Here is a 17,952-nt window from a genome sequence, read left to right as displayed (position 1 = left end):
TCTACATCTGCTTGATTTTTATCAACTAATTAATCAATCAGGACTGCTCATGCGCATGTATCTCTACTTCTAATGGAGCAGTTGGTGAATAGTCTTTGATTTATTTTCGTCCCACCTTCGTCGGTTTCTTTTCGTCATGGTATTTTTTCCGCGAGGTTTTATTTCGTCCCACCTCACACCCCGCTCCGCCTGGCACCGGTTTTCTCCTCCCCCTCCCGAAAACCCCCGAGCTGCTCCCGTCTCTCCCATCGCACAGACCAGTCCTCTCCCCGATAGCCCTCTCGCGCGCTAGGGTTCCTTGAGCCGCCGCCGCACCGGAGCTCCTCGATCAGCCCCACCTCCTGCCGCTCCACCCACTGCTTCTCCCTCCTCTCGCAGCACTCGCCCTCTCCGCCGCGCCCGCCTTCCCCGAAGGTTGCTCCCTTCCCCGTCGATCCTCCAATCAGCGCGTTGTGGTTGGGGAGCTCAGCAGCCATGGTCTGAAGGACGTGGGGAAGCCGCCTTCCTCGCTGACGAACGAGGCCCCCTCGAACGCCCCTGCACAGCCACCCACTTCCCTCTCTCCCACCCAGAGCCGCCCTCTTCCCCGCCGACGCCGCCCTCTTCCCTCTCTCCCGCCCCGAGCCGCCCTCTTCCCCGCCCGCGCCGCTCTCTTCCCCGCCGGCGCTGCCCTCCACTCACCTTCTGTTCTTCAAGCAGGGACGGCAAGTCAGCGGGGCAGAGGCCAGATCCCTCACTTCCACCTACAGATGCAGCCGCCGCCATGGGTGAGCTCCTCCTACACGACCAGTTTTGAACATAGTCCCTGTAATGGAATTTCATGTGTTTCACTTGCATGAACCAAACATATATGTGTGCTGACAACATGCCCCTGCAAGTGTATTGATTCTCATGTCAGTTTAGTAATTGTAATTATGTTCCTGCTGGAGCAGGCAACAAATACCAGGTTCATTTACATCTGCAGACTGCAGTTGCTTGTTCATAGACTAGGTTTGCCTCCTACTGTGTCATTCAGGTTTTGTTTGTTTGTTTTCCTCGTGCTGTGCACTAACTCCTGCTGTGTCATTCAGGTCTAAATTAGTACTATCCCTGAGCGAAGGTAACGTTTCCAGTTCTTATATAGTCCTCAAGTTAATAATCTACAGGTTTTTGTCATTCAGATCTCGGTGTAGTTTCCTCTTGTTGATTTTTTATGCTTGCAGCCTTCTGAAGTTACAACAGTTAGGACTTGCTCTCCAACTTTAATTTTCAGTTTAGTTTATGTTAGGATAGGGTGTAATCTCTGAACTTGGCAATCATCAGTATTACTAAGAATTACCTGTTGTTTTACAGTGTAGCATGCGTTCTTTTACAGTGTACAACTTCTTGCCAAATTCACTGCAAGTTTTGCCTCTTGATGTGTTTTAATCTCTAATCTATGTGCATTGTTATTTGCCATTTAATGCATAGAAAGTTCAGTGTGATTGACAAGAGCGAAGGAGAATAGAGTAAAATGTGATTCGTGTCTCAGCCAAGCAGGGCGGCGTGGTCGTCGTATCGATCACAGGGCTTCCGATCATGGGGCTCCCCTGCTGGAGCGGTTCATCTCAGACACGGCAGCACCACCACCGGCAAATGTGGCCCTATTAAGATACCACCCCTTCCTCTCAGCTCCCTTGCCCTCTTTGCGCATATGTTGTCTGTGGGTGTCCTTGCTAAACAATCATTTTTTTACAGAAGGCATAAGATACTTTGCTCACTTTGCTGCACAATTGAAGTAGTTTGCTGGAAACAAGTTTCTACATGATTTCCTTTTTGTATGCCAATTCTACAAAATAACATTACTTTGACTCAGAGTAAATATGTAAGTATGTAACCACTGTGTCTGTTATATATAACCACTAATAGGACTATGTGCGTGCAGGACATCCTGGTTTCATACACATTCACTAATGCCAATGCAAGATGCTGCCAGGGATGAAAAGTTCGACTTTCCATGGTCACTTCTATCCGAAGGAGGTGGAAACTTGATTTGGTGTCTGAACCTTTCCTGGTGTGTGTACTGTCCAACAGTCAGATTTGGCTTGAGAAGTTTCAGTCAACTTGTGCTGTTTGTTGTCCATATTACACGAAATGAGTTAGCATGCTTTATTAAACTGTTTTTTTTCTTTGCAGTAGTTGACACTCAAGTATTGTAGTAGTATGCTAATTAGGCTTAAGATACATTGCCTTCTAACAAATGATACAGGACTGCACAAATGTTCAATGACCTGAAGTTCCGTCTTCACAAGTGCCAGCGTAACTATGCATTATAATATCATTATCATCTTGCCTGGAGGTGTGGGCTGACAATCATAGGGAAGGAGTGTAGTGGCCGTCGACTGGGGTAAGCAAATTTTATATCTGCATCGGTATATTGCTGCATTGTTCATGAGTTCGACAACTAAAATTTGGAATTTGATTCGTTAAACATATATACTGATCAAATAGTTTGTCGAAGCTTTCAAAACATGTACTTACAGGATATTTTTTTCTGTGATGCAGGTTCTAGAACAGACCCAGCAACAAGTGAGTTAAAAGTTTCCAATTATTTTTGTCAAATATGCTACTTGCTTCAGCTGTTTTTGGACTTGAAGTAGGTGAACTGGGAATTCGATCTGGTTCATGCAACCTTTTCTCTTGAGTGCAGTACGTCCCAACGGCTTATCCAGGCAACGGAAAAGAATTAAGAGTTGTGCTGCAGTACTTGATAGAAACCTATGGGTGCCTCCCTGGTTAGTCCAAGAGAATGGCAAGTGGTCACACTGATCTCCAAATTTTTAATTCAGTTTTCAACTAAAATTAATCGATTTGGTAAATTTGATGAAGTTTGGCCATGGTTATGCACATACCAGTGCATCACTGCTTCAAGTCTATTTATGATTGATGTGGCATCTCACCTCAGGCAAGGCATCTGCGAATGTGACCGACAGGTGGAATACTAGAATGCCTACATAGGGAGCACACCGGATGGGTTAAGGTCAGTCGTTCTAACGAATTCCACTAAGAATTTTCATGAAACCTTCAGAGATTAATTCCTCTTTATTTGGTAAGTTACTTACATGTGTAACCAGATTAAGTGAACCACTGACTTAAAGTGTTTCTGTTTGCTTAGATTGATGAGTCAAACAAGAACAATACTTCTCTTAATCAGTTGAGGGGCAGAGTTGTGGTCTTTGATTGTGAAGATGATTGCAACAAAAACTGAGCTACATGGATCTCCACTGCAGGGTCTTGATATTCTGAAAGCAAGGCACTAACTGAATTTCTGTTTTTCATCCTTATATATCTGCAGTAAAAAATAGCATTTTTGGGTAAGGGAGGTTCTTTGCATTGGTTCCCTTTCTGTATGGTGTTATTCCATCCATTTCCTTCCTTCTCTGTAGTCATGTTTGTTATCCGTTCGATTACTACGATAGACATATACATGTATATGCGGATCGTGGTATAGTTCTAGGTAAAATTGGAGCAGTTGTTCACTTGTTCTATAACAGTCGAAAGGGATTTCCAGTGAAACTCTAGGTATGTAGCTGTGTTTTATTTTGAACCAGTAATAATACTAGAATGATTTCCTGGCCAGGACAAATTGACGTGTGTGAATATCATTAAACTGCTATGATAAAATATTTAGTCTAATAAGAGTCAAAAAATATGATTTTGGGGAAAGTTTTCATATCCCAATCGTGGTACATTAAGATATTGAGTACCTTATACATGTATTGAGTACCTTACTTTCTTGTTATAGTTGATCTGCTGATGGTGCTTCACTACAAATTACTGGAATTTTGTGGGCACTACTAATGATAATATCATTCTTTCCGCGAGTTGTGGATACAATATTGAAGGTTACAAGTCTATTAATCGGCCGCCTACCCATTTTCTGTTATTTAGTTACCAGTTTAACTCATAAAACTAAAGTATGATTGGTGCTCGAGATAATGTTGTTGCTAAGAATCCGAAGGTACTGCATTTCTCTCATTTTTGTCACCTGGCAAAATGTTCTCCCATTAATAAACTTGTAATTCAGTTTCTGTTGTCACTAGATTTTTTTTTGTTAAAATTGTAGTTTGCAAGGAAACTGTAATGTTTGATTTTTTTTTAATTTGAGGTAAAGCTAATTGTGTCTTGCATACACTCAAGTTTTTATTTGGGTCTGGTTGAATAACTCATATCAGGCGGCATGGAGCTAATTTGACTCCTAAAGCCAGTAAGAGGGTTCCTTGGATGGTCAATAAGGGGATGATGCCAATTAGTCTGGATTCTGGAACAATGCTAACATTCAAATCCTTGAACTTGTTGGTGCATCTGTGCTTTGAGAAAAAAACAGTTAGGTATGCTTCTCAGTTCTCACTACCTCCGCGTGAAAACCAAAATTACAAATCTTTATTTCTTATTTCCAACTATATTTTGTGGCTGCTTGGACAATATTTCCGTTGCTAACTTCCTTCCGTTGAATGACTTGCCAATGGTCTTTCACAATTTATAGCCTTTTACTTTATTTTTGTAACTGATATCCTTTAAATTCAGTTTGTTTTAAAGGTTCACCATGTTTCTTTAACAAAATTTATCCAGTGAATTGGTATGTCTGCTCCACTGGGCAGCAGCTGCAACCTTTCAACTTTGGCTCTTGCACCATTGTTTCATATGTGTATGCTCTATTTTCCTGTCCAGTCATTTGGTCTTTATATTCAGCTTGTGTTTGTCAAGAGCTTATTCGGTCAAAGGTTATAAGAGATATGACATTGCCGCTGTTGTGCTAAGGGATACGGGGTCATGAAAAATCAGGGTTTGTTCGTGTTTCCCACCAATTGTTTTGTTATACACCCTGTTCTTACTACTTGCATGTGACAGCCCGAGCAGCAGGCAAAATTCTATTTCTTCTTCTAGATTGCTATACCTTTGTGCAAGAATCAGAATACCAATGCAAATGTGCCTTTTCAGTCCATATTTAACAATGACAAAAAAATATTTTCCTTTTGTTTCTGTTTCACTTGTGTCTGCACTGGAGAATGTTCATCCTTGCCTTCCATCACCGGAGAATATTCATCCTTACCTTCCATCACTTGCTCTACTGTAACAATGCTAATTTCTCTGCCATTAATTGCTCCATACACTTAGTTCGTTTATATCTAGAGTTCACATAGGGGTTAGTAAACAGATAGTCTTTTTTAATCAAACGACCATGCAGGTTTGAGCAAGCTCAAAGTAGGCTGGGGGATGACCAATGATTATACTGATGCTGGTCAAAGCCATATTTTTTGTGCAGGTCCTAGCAAGCTCATCGCCCACAAAAAATATTCCTTGATGGTGGTCCATATTTTTTGTGCATATTTAGCTCAGTATTCGGCTAAACACTTTAACTTGTGTATCATAAGAAAGAAAATGTACACTTTTTACTCGAGAAGCAGTAAATCTCTTGATTACTAAAATTGCCAGACACCTTTATGATTCAGAAGTATACTTGTCTATGATGGCGGCCGCCCACGCATTCGAGCCACGAGGACCGTTAAGGGGACCTTGCAAGGCAATACTTGGGCGCTGGACTTGGAACCAGTCATTGATTTGCCATGCCTGCAACAGTTTTGGATGCTATGGCCACGGATTGCTGATGTTCAGCTCACGGGAGGAGCAGAGGCCCCCCCATAAGATGGGCGTGGAAGAGTAGTGGCATGTTCTCCGTTCGCCCTGCATATGCCTCAAAATTCGGAGGAAGCGATGTGGTACCGTACGCGGACGTCACATGGAACTCGAAGGTCGCCCTTCAATGTCGGTTCTTCACTTGGTTAGCCATGTGAAACCGTTGTTGGACGTCTGTTTGACTCACCAAGAGAGGCTTGCCCACCACGACACATGCCCCTTCTACGAAACCGATGAGACCATTAACCATCTTCTCATTGAATGCACCTTCACATGATCATCGATCGGTGTGGCATATGGTGTGGTCGGCTATTGGGAATCTGGACCAAGTCTCACTGTTGACGATAACTTGGGAAATGAAACGAGGGCCATTCTTTTCTTTTTTGCGAAATGAAACGAGGACCATTCTCTCGCTCGTCACTTGGGAACTTTGTAAACACCGCAATGCTATTGTCTTTGGTGGAGCAACACTTTTTGTGCTTACGATCATTAAGAAAATTGTGACCGAAGGGAGGACATGGCAGCAAGCCGGACTACTCAAGGGTAGGTGGGTTAGTAGAGAGTACTCAATCATTGTGGCTGATAGATGGTGGGCTACCATGTACTCCTTCCGTTTCAAAATAGATGACTCAACTCTGTACTAACTTTGTACTAAAGTTGAGTCATCTATTTTAAAACAGAGGGAGTAATATGTGATAAGCACATTCTCCATGAAAAAGATGTATATGTATAATTTGGTCTTTTTTCTATTTGTGATTTTCCGCACTAAATTTTTTGTGGACCTTGGATCGTGCCGAGTCAGCTAGAAATGCTATATCATCAGTACCTTAGCTATTATTTTCATTTATTACCAATACATTAAAGACCTAGTTGGTGATGCTATATGTCATTTCTGACCATATGAGCAAACGCACGTGAGGTAAATTGCATGAGCGAGCAGTTCATATTTTTTACATAAAGTTGTATAATTTTTTGATTAGGATACAAGGGTAAATGTGTTGGTTGATTGTGTCAAGAGTTAATAACGAGCATGGTGGTGTATTAGTCACATGCCCAACACTGGATATGATATTTTTGTTTCGTGGTAATGCTCGACATTAAATTGTATGTTACTACGTGACAATGGCTCATGAGACGCCGGATCTGCCTTCTTGGCTCGGGGGCGTCAGGGTGCACACCTCGTCGCCCTTGATGGCGGCGACAGATCGAAATGAATACGGGGGAGGGGATCAGTGCGGAGAGCGGGGTAGTTGGCGGGGGATTCCTCTTTAGTGATCCGTCGGGAAGTATGGTGTGAAGGAGAGGGGGCGCCATGGCAAATGTTAGGTCGGTGTCATCCAATTTTTAAGAAGCGGACTCCGGAAATGGAGGGTTCGACAGGAAGAGAGAAGGGTGCATCGTTGGGAGTTTTTTTTATGAAACTGTGTGTTAGAGATAACATGACGGATAGTTCGAACAACTAAATTTCTCTCCCAAATATAGGCCGGCTTTCTAAGAGCCCGGTCTGTCCATATAGTTCCATTTTGTGCTGCCCGCTAGGCGTCATTTGATGTCCAAACTTGTTTAAATGTATGAGGAAGAAATGAGATTTGACCTTGAAAACGACCCTAATTATTTAGTTGATTCATTTATATGGATTATAGTCTGTAGCAACGCACGGACGTTCTACTAGTACATACTTAAATTCCCACTTGCGGTAGCAAATGCAGAAAAGCTTGATGGCTACGTTCCTAGCCGATGGTGAATGGGATTGAGTTGATTAATTAGGGAGTGAATAATACGATTCATATTATAAGTAGTCATCATATCAATCATTGCGGAGGGAGGATCGGCGGAGGAACACGATTTGCTGAGAAAAAAAGCTGAAAATAAGGGTTCGCTCCCCTTCAACAAATCGTTTTACTAGTTCCACCTCGCCTCATAAAACAGAATGACACCAGTTTATATACGTTTGCGAGCTGTTGTATCAACAAGCCACCTAGAAAATCATTAAAAGAGAGGATGTATGGGTCTCGGGCATGCAGATGGCGGTGGACTCTGAGGTAGGCTTTGTCAGAAATAAATATACATGTGGCTACCATGATGAAAAAAGGTTGTAATACATAGACAAGAATTAGTGATCGCATGTCACTGGCGACAAGTTTTGCAGTCCAGATGCCTAGCACGTGCACTAACGACAATGAGCAAGTCTACCAGTACGACGTGGTGGGTGTCGACTGGAACCTCATATCCCCGACGTGTGATATTTATTTTTCTTCCGTTGTAACACACAGACACATTTGCTAGTAAGTACAAAGGACAAGGCCAATCGAAGTAGCGTACAACTAAGCAAGATGACATGGTTCGTTTGCTAATTAGATAATCCCATATTATCTCTTTACATAAATTCTTGCTAATTTAAATGCGTTTGTGAGTTGCCTGCAAAAATAAGGAGCCTCCCCGAGAATCAATAAACAAAGATGCGGATAATTAAATTGGAGGAATAAAATATCTCATTAATTAAATGAGATTGTGGGCTAGAAAGGAAAGAAATTAAGAAAAGTAAACGTCGTATCTTTAACACATGAAAGAAAGGAATAAATTTCGCTGTTATGGGCACGGGTAAGGAAAGGAAATTAAACTAAAAGAAGGAATAAATGAGACTATTATGAACCAGCATGAAGAAAAGAGATAAATTCTGTTGTTACTGAGCACAGGAAGAAAGGAATTCTGACGATGGGAGAGAAAGGACTCCGATTAAATAAATAGGCTCGGAAGATAATTGAAATAAAATAAGGAATAAATGGGCGTGGTAATCATCCTACATGTACGTATGTCTGAATCGTGATTTGAGGGTGCAGTGTGTGGCGTGCATGGACATATTAACGCTCAATTGGTTAGCAACATAACATGCACATGCTGGAGCTTGGCAACTAACAAACTCACCGCCTTGAGACCGATCTTTGTTTCTTTTGAATATCATGTTATAAATTTTGCTTAGCCATGTTTATATTATACTAATAATTAGTGTATGCTAGAATGTGATGACCAAACTCGACACCTTGAGACTTATCACGTTTGTCATAACAGGTGGACAAGTAACCACCATCTAAGATGGTACAAAGAGGAAAAGTGGCAAGCTCACTAAGGAATGTGCCAGAGTTTGTTTCTCCCGTTACAATGCATGGGAATGTTAATGCTAATAGATAAAATAAAGAAGACAACTATGCATGCTACACATCATATCCGGTTTTCTATATACAACCTACTATTTTGAAATGTTCAAACAATTTTGATATTCCAGTAGTTTGACCACTCATCATATTATCAACTAAAAGATCAAAACAAAGATCTTAACAGAAAGACAATAATCTATCATAAGAAAATTTGAAAGGCCAATATCTCTTAAAGGAAAATACCTTAAGTAGTACAACCAAAACAATACTAGGAAATAAAACAATTACTTCCATACACTACTATACCTAATCAAAGCACGTGACAAAGGAATCCCTTCGTGTTTGTAAGTCCATATAGTGCCCCCTTGGGGATTTTAGATGATTAATGACAAAATGGTTAATGGGCTAGTGTGGTTGTGAGTACGCGCGGGTGAAAGTCCCTGAGGATTTGGTGTAACATGAGAGTTATGACCCCCAAAAATTATGATGCCAATGAATATCTTCGGAATGTCCATTTGAGGGAATTTTCTTCTTTGGATCATAGGGCAAGCCCGAACTATTTGGGGGGGGGGGGGGTCTAAGTGAAAGTTCAGATTTAGATCTTCGGTGTGTGTTCAATCCAAACATATTTCTCCAAGTGAAAACTTTTATATCTCTTCGGTGCGGTTCGTTTCTCTTCGTTGCCCGATATAAAGTTCTTGGGGACACCGTAGGTGAAAGTCCTCACAGAAGAGTCACATGACTTATTTTGCAAGTGAGTCAGTTGGCTGCGTTTGACTGTTTCATCATGTGTCATGTGTACATTGGTTGGCTAGTGCCTCCAATGGTCATATCAGCCCCCCTAGATTGCTCCCTGTTACAAATAGACACCCCATTTCAACCTTAGATGTTGGCTGCTTCCCGAGAGAATTCCATGAGGTCCCGAAGATCTACCACGAGTATTGGATGAAGTCTGAGTGACTTTAGCTCAAGGAGAATAGAGCAAAGACTTAGTCTTTTGAGTCTAATCTTGGCCCTTCCAACAAGACGTGGAGTTGCGCTAGCAACTTGAACTAGTCGAACAAGTCTTTGTCTTCATCGAGCTTACTAGTTCTATTTATTTGCACTCATTTACTTCTGTAATATGCTTGTGTTTGAAGAACGTTTCCCTATCTTCTTTCTCTGTGATTGGTATGAAGACTATTTCGAGTACTTTACTAGTTTTGCTGCATACAAAATGTTATGTGTCGTGTTTGCTGTTGTAGTACTTAAGGTAGTTGTTCTTTGTTAGATTTTGCTATTTGTACTGCTACTTAGTTATTCTTCTAGTTGGTTTCCATGTCTCAGTCATATAAGTTTGTTATTCCTTTAAGTTATTTTTAGCTCTATGTAGTTTTACCTCTATTCAGTTCTCCTGTTATTTTGTGTCCTCTGTTTTTCTTCGAAGGAGTAGGTTTTCGAAGAACTTATCGAATCTCCCATTCACCCCCAGTCGATTCTGATCCTATAACCGGTATCAGAGTGAGGTGCTCCTTTGTCTATCTGTGATTTGGTTTAACCTCGTGAAGTTTTACATATGTTGACCACATGTAACTATCAAGGATCCACACACACAACCCTATCTTTGATGGGAAGGACTATCTCTACTAGAAGCACCGAATGTGACGCCATATCAGAGATCTTGACTCTGAACTATGTTTAATTGTCTTAGAAGAGATTGAGAACATTGCTATGCCCACTGCTAAAGACCGAAGAAATGTCAATCTTGATACTGCAAGCTCAAGAAATTCTCTATGAATGCATGCCAAAGAGTCTGTAGCAATAAATTAGAAATGGTAAAGGAAATCTGGGATGTTATGTCCATGGTCAATGAAGGTGTTTCTACTCGACGTGAAACCCAGCTAAAGGCCCAACCCACAAATGCAATGACCTGTGTCACGGTATGGCTGGTGGCGAAGATCCAGAGCTCATCAACACCCAAAGAATCAACTTAAGTTAGATTGAACCCGAGACAGTCAGACCCACGAAAGTTCAAGGGGAGCACAATCAAAACTAGTTACCACAGCATTCAACCACACATTTAAGTTGGGTGTTACGAATGTAATAGCAAGCAATAGTAAGAGTCGCATTATCTGGGTCTTTACTGTTAGCATTAAATGAGCCAACCGGTGTTGTTTTTAAGTCACGTCGTCCCTAGATAAGGCATGCAGGCCACTTGGTTGAGGGTTTGCTTCTTTGTAATCCTATACACAAGTTCATAATCCCATACAACAAGGATAAGTTATTATCTCTACTACGAGGGCCTGAACCATCGCTATGTTGTTTCCATTTTAACCACGAGTATGTTCATAGCTCCTCTGTCACAACCTCTACCTGCTAGTAGATTCCTTCCCACGACAAAAGTGACTAAGGGCATCTCCAACGCTGACCTGGAAAATGGACATCACATCCGTCCATGTACAAGGGGGGCCAGTCCGTGGAGACGGATGCGAGAGGCTGCCATCCAATGCTATCAACATACATTTCAAACCAAATTTCAACTAACCGGACGAAACTCATCAAAAAGACGGAATTCATCAAAGTTCGAATAGAAAATAGGACAAATCATCCATGCATAGCATGCAAATAAGTTTAATACAAAAATAGTTCAAATTCAACGAGATTAACCGGATGTTCAACAAGTTTTTCATGAACGGATCATGTCGTCCCATACATACTGCCCCTTGAGCTTCATCCAACAATGTATGTGCGTAAATGGTCAACCCTCTACCTTGTTATACATCAGGGCAGCGTGTACAGACTACAAAATGTGTAGAGATTGAGTGAATGAATGAACCAAAATCAACAAGGTTAGCAAGAAGAAGGAAAAAATTACTATCTCCAAGGCTGTGGCGCGCAATGGCCACATTGCCTCCACCCAATCAACCGTTTTACAAAACTTGACGACGGTGGTCTAGATGGTGTACCATTGAAACACTAACGACTCCACATTGCCTTCATGGAGGGTATGCATATCATTGGGCATAATGTGCTTTCGCATGTGAAACGAATCAGAAGAGGCCCCTTCGCTCATGCCTATGAAATTCACGGATATGACTAGCCATGCATCTCACAACAACTCATACTTCATGCTTGAGTACCCCGCCATCATTCGTACTCTACAAAAAATGATATGAAGTTTGAAAATAAGCTCAATGTAGTTGACCGAACGCCTGCCGGGCGTGGTGTTGTAGACGGCATGGACGTCACCAACAAGGGGCGGAGGGTACCTGGCTGAGGACGGATCCTGGGTGGAAGGCACCGTAGTACAAGGGGAGTGGGTGCGTGGGTGGTGGTTCGGACATTTGGCAAGGCCCGGGTGGCGGCTGGAGAGGTACAACCGTGACGATGGAGGAGGAAGATGTGGATGCAAAGCAAGGGGGGACAATGGCAGAGTGGAAGAGAATGGGACCTGAAGGGGAATTTCAATGGGCTGGGGTGTCGGAGTTCCACGTGGCTGATGTCCAAAATCCCGCACCCCCCCGAGTTTGCTTCCAATTTGCGGGAAAAAGCTTTTCCGAACCGGCCGGCCGACCGATACAGAATCACGTTGGATGGCAAAACAAGTCCATACCGTGTAGTTCGGACGGATGCAAATGGTTTGAGGGTCCGTTTTGGAGATGCCCTAAGTGAAGTAAATATGCCCTAGAGGAAATAATAAAGTTATTATTTATTTCCTTATATCATGATAAATGTTTATTATTCATGCTAGCATTGTATTAACTAGAAACTTAGTACATGTGTGAATACATAGACAAAACATAGTGTCCCTAGTATGCCTCTACTAGACTAGCTCGTTAATCAAAGATGGTTATGTTTCCTAACCATAGACATATGTTGTCATTTGATGAACGGGATCACATCATCAGGAGAATGATGTGATGGACATAACCCATCCGTTAGCTTAGCATTATGATCGTTACAGTTTCATTGCTGCTGCTTTCTTCATGACTTATACATGTTCCTCAGACTATGAGATTATGCAACTCCCGAATACCGGAGGAACACCTTGTGTGCTATAAAATGTCACAACGTAAATGGGTGATTATAAAGATGCTCTACAGGTGTCTCCGAAGGTGTTTGTTGGGTTGGCATAGATCGAGATTAGGATTTGTCACTCCGAGTATCGGAGAGGTATCTCTGGGCCCTCTCGGTAATGCACATCATAATAAGCCTTGCAAGCAATGTGACTAATGAGTTAGTTACGAGATGATGTATTACGGAATGAATAAAGAGACTTGCTGGTAACGAGATTGAACTAGGTATGAAGATACCGACGATTGAATCTCGGGCAAGTAACATACCGATGACAAAGGAAATAATGTATGTTGTCATAACGGTTTGACCGATAAATATCTTCGTAGAATATGTAGGAGCCAATATGGGCATTTAGGTTCAGCTATTGGTTATTGACTAGAGAGGTGTCTCGGTCATGTCTACATAGTTCTCGAACCCGTAGTGTCCGCACGCTTAACGTTCGTCGATAGTATAGTATTATATGAATTATGTATGTTGGTGACCGAATGTTGTTTGGAGTCCAGATGTGATCACGGACATGACGAGGAACTCCAAAATGGTCCAAAGATAAATATTATTATATGGGATAATAGTGTTTGGTCTCTGGAAGGGTTCCGGAATTCACTGGAAGGGGTTCCGGATGTTTTCTCGAAATGTTTGGGTACGAGAACACTTTATTTGGGCCAAAAGGGAAAGCCCACAAGGTTTTGGGAAAGCGCAAAAGGAAGTTTTGCGGAGTCCGGGGGCCAAACGCCAGGGTCCCTAGCATCTGGGTCCAGACACCGGGAACCCTGGCGTCTGGCCCTGGAGTTCGAGAAGGACTCTTGCCTTTCGGGTGAAACCGACTTTGCGGAGGCTTTTACTCCAAGTTTCGACCCCAAGGCTCAACATATAAATAGAGGGGCAGGGCTAGCACCCAAGACACATCAAGAAACACCAAGCCGTGTGCCGACAACCCCGTCCCCTCTAGATTATCCTCCGTCATAGTTTACGTAGTGCTTAGGAGAAGCCCTGCGGAGATTGTTCTTCACCAACACCGTCACCACGCCATCGTGCTGCTGGAACTCATCTACTACTTCGCCTGTCTTGCTGGATCAAGAAGGCGAGGACGTCATCGAGCTGAACGTGTGCTGAATGCGGAGGTGCCGTACGTTCGGTACTTGATCGGGACGGATTGTGAAGGTGTACGACTACATCAACCGCGTTGATAAACGCTTCCGCTTTGCGCTTCAAGGGTATGAAGTGATACATCTCCGTCGTATCTACTTTCCAAACACTTTTGCCCTTGTTTTGGACTCTAACTTGCATGATTTGAATGGAACTAACCCAGACTGACGTTGTTTTCAGTAGAACTGCCATGGTGTTATTTTTGTGCAGAAATAAAAGTTGTCGGAATGACCTGAAAATCCACGGAGCAACTTTTCGAAATTAATAAAAAATATTGGTGAAAGAATCAACGTCAGGGGCCCCACACCCTGTCCACGAGGGTGGGGGCGCCCCCCCCCCAGGGCGCGCTCCCCTGCCTCGTGGCCCCCCTGAAGCTCCACCGACCTCAACTCCAACTCCATATATTCATGTTCGGGGAGGAAAAAAAATCGGAGAGAAGGATTCATCGCGTTTTACGATAAGGAGCCATCGCCAAGCCCTAAACTCTCTCCGGAGGGCTGATCTGGAGTCCGTTCGGGGCTCCGGAGAGGGGGATTCATCGCCGTCGTCATCATCAACCATCCTCCATCACCAATTTCATGATGCTCACCGCCGTGCGTGAGTAATTCCATCGTAGGCTTCCTGGACGGTGATGGGTTGGATGAGATTTACCATGTAATTGAGTTAATTTTGTTAGGGTTTGATCCCTAGTATCCACTATGTTCTGAGATTGATGTTGCTATGACTTTGCTATGCTTAATGCTTGTCACTAGGGCCCGAGTGCCATGATTTCAGATCTGAACCTATTATGTTTTCATGAATATATGTGAGTTCTTGATCCTATCTTGCAAGTCTATAGTCACCTATTATGTGTTATGATCCGTTAACCCCGAAGTGACAATAATCGGGATACTTACCGGTGATGACCGTAGTTTGAGGAGTTCATGTATTCACTAAGTGTTAATGCTTTGGTCCGGTACTCTATTAAAAGGAGGCCTTAATATCCCGTAGTTTCCAATAGGACCCCGCTGTCACGGGAGGGTAGGAAAAAAGATGTCATGCAAGTTCTTTTCCATAAGCACGTATGACTATATTCAGAATACATGCCTACATTACATTGATGAACCGGAGCTAGTTCTGTGTCACCCTATGTTATAACTATTACATTAGGAATCGCATCCGACATAATTATCCATCACTGATCCAATGCCTACGAGCTTTTCACATATTGCTCTTTGCTTAGTTATTTTACCATTGCCACTGTTACAATTACTACACAACTGCTACTATTACTTTTGCCACTGTTACCGTTACTTCCATACTACTTTGCTACTAAATACTCTGCTGCAGATATTAAGTTATCCAGGTGTGGTTGAATTGACAACTCAACTACTAATACTTGAGAATATTCTTTGGCTCCCCTTGTCTCGAATCAATAAATTTGGGTTGAATACTCTACCTTCGAAAACTGTTGCGATCCCCTATACTTGTGGGTTATCAAGACTATTTTCTGGCGCCGTTGCCGGGGAGCATAGCTCTATTCTTTGAGTCACTTGGGATTTATATCTGCTGATCACTATGAGGAACTTGAAAGACGAAAGAACCAAGATTTATCCCTCAACTACGAGGGGAGGTAAGGAACTGCCATCTAGCTTTGCACTTGATTCTCCTTCTCTTATAAGTAAGCTTGCAACACCTAAACCTGCTTCTGCTATTAATTCTGATATGTCACATGTTATTGATGATGCCACTTCTGCTATGCATGATGCTTATGATGAAACTACTTCTATGCTTGATACTACTGTGCCATTAGGTGAATTTCTTGATGAACAACTTGCTAGGGCTAGAGAGAATGAAACTATTGAAACTGATAATATTGATGAAAGTGATGATGAAGATTCTCCCCCTAAATATGAATTGCCTATTGTGCCTGAGAGTTATGTTATGGATGAAGAAACTGCTAGAGATTTTCTTGCTTGCAATGATAGATCTGATCTTAAGAAATTATTAGCTAAGCTGAAACAAAAATCTCTGCATGCTAGAATGAAATATGACCCTGCTTTTGCTACTTCACCTATCTGTGTTACTGATAAGGATTATGATTTGTTTGTCGATCCTGAGATAATTACTTTGGTTGAATCTGATCCTTTTTATGGCTATGAATCTGAAACTGTTGTGGCACATCTTACTAAGTTAAATGATATAGCCGCCCTATTCACTAATGATGAGAAAACTCATTACTACTATATCCTTAAAATATTTCTGTTCTCATTAAAGGGTGATGCTAAAACTTGGTTTAATTCTCTTGATCCTGGTTGTGTGCGTAGTCCCCAGAATATGATTTATTACTTCTCTGCTAAATATTTCCCTGCTCATAAGAAACAAGCTGCTTTAAGGGAAACATGTAATTTTGTGAAAATTGAAGAAGAGAGTCTCCCACAAGCTTGGGGGAGGCTTCTCCGATTACTTAATGCTTTGCCTGATCATCCTCTTAAGAAAATTGAAATACTTGATATCTTTTATAATGGATTAACTGATGCTTCCAGAGACCACCTGGATAGTTGTGCTGGTTGTGTTTTCAGGGAAAGAACAGTCGATCAAGCTGAATTTGTTATTGAATAATATGTTGACTAATGAAAATAATTGGACACTTCCTGAACCAACTCCTAAGACAACTCCGAAGAAAAGAGGTGTTCTATTTCTCAGTCTAGAAGATATGCAAGAGGCAAAGAAATCTATGAAAGAGAAAGGTATTAAAGCTGAAGATGTTAAGGATTTACCTCCTGTTGAAGAAATACACGACCTTAATATACCACCTATTGAGGAAATACATGGTCTTGATAACCCGGCACAAGTAGTAAAGGTAAATTCTCTCTATAGATATGATAAAGTTGAAATCCCGTCTACTAAGTTTGCTAGCCAATGCTTGGATGAGTTTGATGACTTTATGGCTAAACAAGAAAACTTCAATGCTTATGTTGGTAGACAATTGAAAAGTAATGCTTATATGATTGGACACTTGAGTGATTATATGTCTAGAGCTAAGGGTGAACTTAAACTCCTTAGTAAACATGCTTCTATGGTTACCACTCAAGTAGAACAAGTACTTAAGGCTCAAAATGATTTGCTCAACGAATTGAATAATAATAAACATGACTTTGCTGTTAGAGTAGAAACGAGAGGTGGTAAAATGACTCAGGAACCTTTGTATCCTGAGGGCCACCCTAAGAGAATTGAGTAAGATTCTCAGAGAAATAATGTTGATGCACCTAGTCCTTCTAACTGGAAGAAAAAGAAAAATGATAAGAATTTGCATGCTTCCAGTGAATCTGTTGTAGACACACCTGAGAACCCCAATGATATTTCTATTTCTGATGCTGAAACACAATCTGGTGATGAACTGAACCTAGTGATAATGTTAATGTTGATGCTCGACCTAGCAATAATAATGATGTAGAGATTGAACCTGTTGTTGATATTGATAACCCACAATCAAAGAATCAACATTATGATAAGAGAGACTTCGTTGCTAGGAAGCACGGTAAAGAAAGAGAACCATGGGTTCAGAAACCCATGCCTTTTCCTCCTAAGCCATCCAAGAAAAAAGATGATGAGGATTTTGAGCGCTTTGCTGAAATGATTAGACCTATCTTTTTGCGTATGCGTTTGACTGATATGCTTAAAGTTAATCCTTATGCTAAGTACATGAAAGATATTATTACAAATAAAAGAAAGATACTGGAAGCTGAAATTTCCACCATGCTTGCTAATTATACTTTTAAGGGTGGAATACCAAAGAAACTTGGAGATCCAGGAGTACCAACTATACCATGCCCCATTGAAAGAAACTATGTTAAAACTGCTTTATGTGATCTTGGAGCCGGTGTTAGTGTTATGCCTCTCTTTTTATATCGTAGACTTGAATTGAATAAGTTGACACCTACTGAAATATCTTTGCAAA

At 41.7% G+C, this 17,952-nt stretch overlaps 1 long non-coding RNA gene across 21 annotated transcripts; it reads left to right on the top strand.

The window, feature by feature from the left end:
• The first annotated feature begins 202 nt into the window (after nt 1–202).
• LOC123044968 (uncharacterized) lies at nt 203–6,587 on the top strand. Of its 21 annotated transcripts, none has more exons than XR_006420858.1 (7): nt 203–767; nt 933–990; nt 1,071–1,099; nt 1,459–2,365; nt 2,524–2,547; nt 2,669–2,998; nt 3,134–4,636. It is a non-coding gene; the product is annotated as an uncharacterized lncRNA (long non-coding RNA). The 21 variants fall into 21 exon arrangements; XR_006420855.1 differs by having other exon boundaries at nt 1,450–2,365; XR_006420847.1 differs by having other exon boundaries at nt 1,071–2,365.
• The last annotated feature ends 11,365 nt before the right edge of the window (nt 6,588–17,952 follow it).

Source organism: Triticum aestivum, chromosome 2B (genome assembly GCF_018294505.1).
Source record: "Triticum aestivum cultivar Chinese Spring chromosome 2B, IWGSC CS RefSeq v2.1, whole genome shotgun sequence".
Lineage (NCBI taxonomy): Eukaryota > Viridiplantae > Streptophyta > Magnoliopsida > Poales > Poaceae > Triticum > Triticum aestivum.
Note: the sequence above shows the minus strand (reverse complement) of the source record. Positions and strands in the feature narration are given on the sequence as shown.